We start from the raw sequence: 4,452 nt of genomic DNA on the forward strand, positions 1-4,452 counted from the left end.
CATCTTCCCAATTAACACAATTATGAGAAGCTACAAATTATGGTGTGTTGTGCTGTGCCATTCAACTTATTTTTTTCATTATCTACACTAGTAATTAAGAAATATGAGGCAATTTTTAATTTACATATTTTCGTTTGTTCTTCTTAAAATACCCATTATGTTATAAGTTTATCTTTTAATTATTATAGATACATAAGCAATTAATAACATAATTTAAATTTTGAAAAAAAAAAATCTTTTGCTTGGAAGTTGTTTTCCAACTAGTATATGACAAATTGCAATAAAAGACTTTCTTTAATCTCCAAAACTCAATCTTAATTTTTTTTAATTTGAATATTTAAAATTTTAAAATTCTAACTACCTACCAATCAAAAATTTTCTTCACAATAAATTAATAAAATTAAATTTAAAACCCATATTTTCTTAAAATCATTATTAAATCATGTTCCCATAGCCGGGTTTTCTAATCACTAATTAACCATAAATTTATTGTTAGCTTTTTTCTTTTCAATCACTTTTTAATTACTAACGATTACAGCTTTTATACACACACATACACGTATTTTTTTCCCAATATAGTGAAAGGATTTAGCCATAAATTGATCAACTACCTATAAAACAACTAGGGCATTAATGACATTGTGATTAGAAAATGCAACAATATTCTTTATTTATTTATTTTTTTCTCTCCTCAAAATGGAGGTGTTCTAGCAACCAATGCTCCACCCAAGCAATTGACAATTAACAAATATTATAAATCTAAAAAAAAAATTAGTTAATATAACAATTCTAGTCAAAGACAATTTTTTGCTTTAAAATATCTATTTACAATTAACAGACCATGCAATATATTATAATTGGACTTTTAAACAGATTCTCATAAATCAGTTTCCTCTGCCATTGTTTCATCAGCTGGCGTCTCCACCTTGACACCAAGATCTTCAGAATAGTCACCGTAAACCTCCATCAGCTTTCCAAGATCGAATTTTGGAGCTTTCAGGATCTTGACTCTACGAATGAAAACATTCTGTAGAGGATAGATGCTTGCCGTTGCCTTAACAATTTCTCGCCCAATAGATTCAGGAACGAACTTTGCCACCAGCTCCTTGAGGTCACAGGAAGATGCTTGGTTTATCATATGTTCTCTCATCTTTCGGCGAATCTGACGTATCTGGCTGGATTGGGCATAGCAGGTCTGCTTGACCTGGTTTGTACGCTTCTTGGTAAGTGCGATGCAGAACATCCTAAGACTGCAGTTATCTGTTGTCTTCACATCAACATGAGCCTCAATCAAAGTCTGCCACTTGCGAACCAACGACCCCAACTTGTCGGTGGTGAAATCCATACCCCAGAAGTTTGTGGGGACATTCTCCCCTGCACATCATCCGCTCTCAGTCGGATCTTCCTGTCGGACAGATCCTCATCATTGTCATTAATATCAGCTAGGCACATCTCGAACACTCCATGCTTGAGTCCTTCAGAAGCAATCTTGGTTCCCTGAGTTCGGGTAAAAGGGGTTCTGCCGACATTTCTGGTTTTGAAGGGGCGCAGGTGCCTTGATATCATACCAGTCCTTAGCGAACGGATCCGCCGCCTTCTTCTTCCCCTTGGATATCCTCTTGTTCTTTCCGACGGCCATTGCTAGGGTTTTGCTTCAGAAGCTGGAAGCAGGAGATAATATGAAAGTGGATGACAGTGCCAGGAAAAGGATACATTTGCAGTGATTTTAGTTTTTACAGACCCAATAGAACAAAATCTTGCAGAAGAAAGAAATATGCGATGGAGGGAGAAGTGTGAGGGTGAAGGCCAATGTGGAGAGTTCTGCAGCCTCGTCATATTAGAAATCTATTATATGGAATTACTGCCATGGAAATTATAATCTCCCTTATTTATTGTGTACATGATTTCTGTCCTGGGATTCTACCAATTTCTTGCACGCCCAAACCTCTAAAAGGCAAAAAAATAAAAATCAAATTTTGCGACGCACAAAATAGGTAGTGGGCAGCCGTATGCCCACTCCTCTCTCTCTCTCTCTCTCGCATAACAATGCTACGCAATGCAACATTAGGTGGGAACTGGGGTCATGACATATTGCTATTTTACCGTCTTCCCAATTGACAATTACGAGTACGAGATGCTACAAATTATGATGTGTTGTGCTGTGCCATTTAATTTATTTTTTATATTATCTAAACTATTAATTAAGAAATATGAGACAATTTTTAAAAATATTTTATTTACAAATAATTAAATAAAATATAAAATAATTAATTGCTTGGCACATTAATTGTCTCTTGAAATTGGTAAGATATTTAGAATATTTTATTTAAAAGCACAATTTCAGGAAATTTTTTAACTTCAAATGAAGCTATCAATAAATGAATTTTAAATTCATTCTATTTATTATTTTACCAAATTAAATTTAAGTTGGCTCATTATTGCTTAAATTTTGCAAACCCCATTTAAATTTTAAATGAAATAACCAACTAGTCATTAAAAAAATAAAAATAGTGAGAGAAAATTTTTGAATTTGTTACTTGAATTTGCCAACCGCACTAAGAATAGGCGAGGAAATGAAGATAATGGGGAAACCTCAATAATATCATAATCGAACAGGAAAATTTTAATTTGCATATTTTTCTTTATTCGTATTAAAATACGCATTGTGGTACAAGTTATATTTTAATTATTATAGATACATAAGTAATTTAATAACATAATTCAAATTTTTTTTAAAAAAATCTTTTGCATCTAAGTATTTTTCCAACTAGTATATGACAAAGCATGATAAAAGACTCTCTTTAATCTCCAAAACTCAATTTTAATTTTGCTAATTTGAATATTTAAAATTTTAAAATTCTAACTACATACCAATCAAAAATTTTCTTTACAATAAATTAATAAAATTTAATTTAAAATGCATATTATTATTATTAATAATATTAAATAGTTGTTACGACATTCCCGGACTCGAACTTGGGATGACTTAAAAATGATGTGTGATTTTAAAAATGTGATTTTCGTGAAAAATAATGTGTCTGATGGAGTCGCTACTAACTTTTTAGTGTGGTTAGAACACTTGATTACTACCCAATTAAGGGTAGAATCAGTTTGCGCTATCAGAGTCGCTTTCATGAGTTCGGTTACATGAGAAGAAGGTATTAGCACCTCTTACGCGCCCGTTCTTACGAATGGTACCTAATTAATCAAAAATTATCTCAACATAAATCTAATAAGTCTTCTTATTTTACTCCCTTTCAAAAAGTGAAGAAAATGCACAAAATAAAATACTATATAAGTATCCCTCAGAACCGGGGCATATCATGCTCCAAAGAGCTCACGCCTCCCTTTTAAATCATCGGGATCGGAGAATCGAGAAAATAGTTTACGAAAATACACTCGTAGGATTTTTGAAATTTTTATAGAATTTTCTAAGTGTGAAAAATAAATAGTCCAGGAGTTTTTGGAATTTATTTGGGATGAAAAGAGTGCCAAAAATGATTTTAAAGTCTTAAAATGTTTTTCCTGATTTTTCTCTATTTTTATGATTTTTTTATATTTTCCCAAATTTTGAAATAACAAAAGGGTGGTTAAAGCAAAATCATGACAATCAAGTCCAAAAATATTTTTAGGTTTTTCTTATTTTTTTATGAATTTTCTAAGTCCAAAAAAGCAATTTCTAAACTAAATGTTTTTTGGATTTTGTGGTTTTTTTTCCTAATTTTTATGATTTTTCAAGTGCCAAAAACAATTTTCTAACCTTAAAATGTTTTTTTTTAGAATTTCTCTACAATTTTTATGATTTTTTTGGGTTTTTTTTTTTTTTTTATGATTTTTGTTGAATTTAATTTTAAATAAAAATAAAAACTTTAAATCAGTTCCATACCGGTTCAAAGGACCCGAACCGGTTCGAAGAAGAATTAGTTCAAAAGGAGGGTAACATGTTTAAAGTCTGGTCAAGATCACCGTGTGTGTGTGTGTGTGTGTGTGTGTGTGTGTTTAAATGTGTATTTTAATGTGTGTTTGAGTGTATGTGTGTGTGTATAGAAAAAAAAGTGTGTATGGGTGGGGGTGTGTAAATATGTATGTGGCCGTGAGAGTTAAGGTGTGTGTGGCTTTGTGTGTGAACAGTGTGTGTAATGGTGCATGGGTCAGTCTGTGCATGAAGTGTGTGGTAACTGTTGGGTTATTTCCTTCCATGTGGAGGAAAGCTCAAGTAGACTTTATTAAAAGACCAAAGTCCAGCACTTTTAGTGTGGAAAACCTAAAGGAAGTTATAAAAAGAGAGGAGAGAAGAGAGGAGCCGTCACTTCTCAAAAGAAAGAGAGAAAAACGTGGTTTTTTCTCATGCTGCCCAGATTTCATCAAATCTCCGATCCCGCTTTTTCTGTGATTTGATCGAGCTGAAAATTGGAGGAGAGGTTCATGACTCAAGGATCTATAATCTGAACG

General features: G+C 32.4%; 1 pseudogene; it reads right to left on the minus strand.

The window, feature by feature from the left end:
- Positions 1-754: 754 nt before the first annotated feature.
- Positions 755-1,735, minus strand: LOC131144549 (small ribosomal subunit protein eS1-like; annotated as a pseudogene).
- Between the last annotated feature and the right edge of the window lie 2,717 nt (positions 1,736-4,452).

Source organism: Malania oleifera, chromosome 12, assembly GCF_029873635.1.
Source record: "Malania oleifera isolate guangnan ecotype guangnan chromosome 12, ASM2987363v1, whole genome shotgun sequence".
NCBI lineage: Eukaryota > Viridiplantae > Streptophyta > Magnoliopsida > Santalales > Ximeniaceae > Malania > Malania oleifera.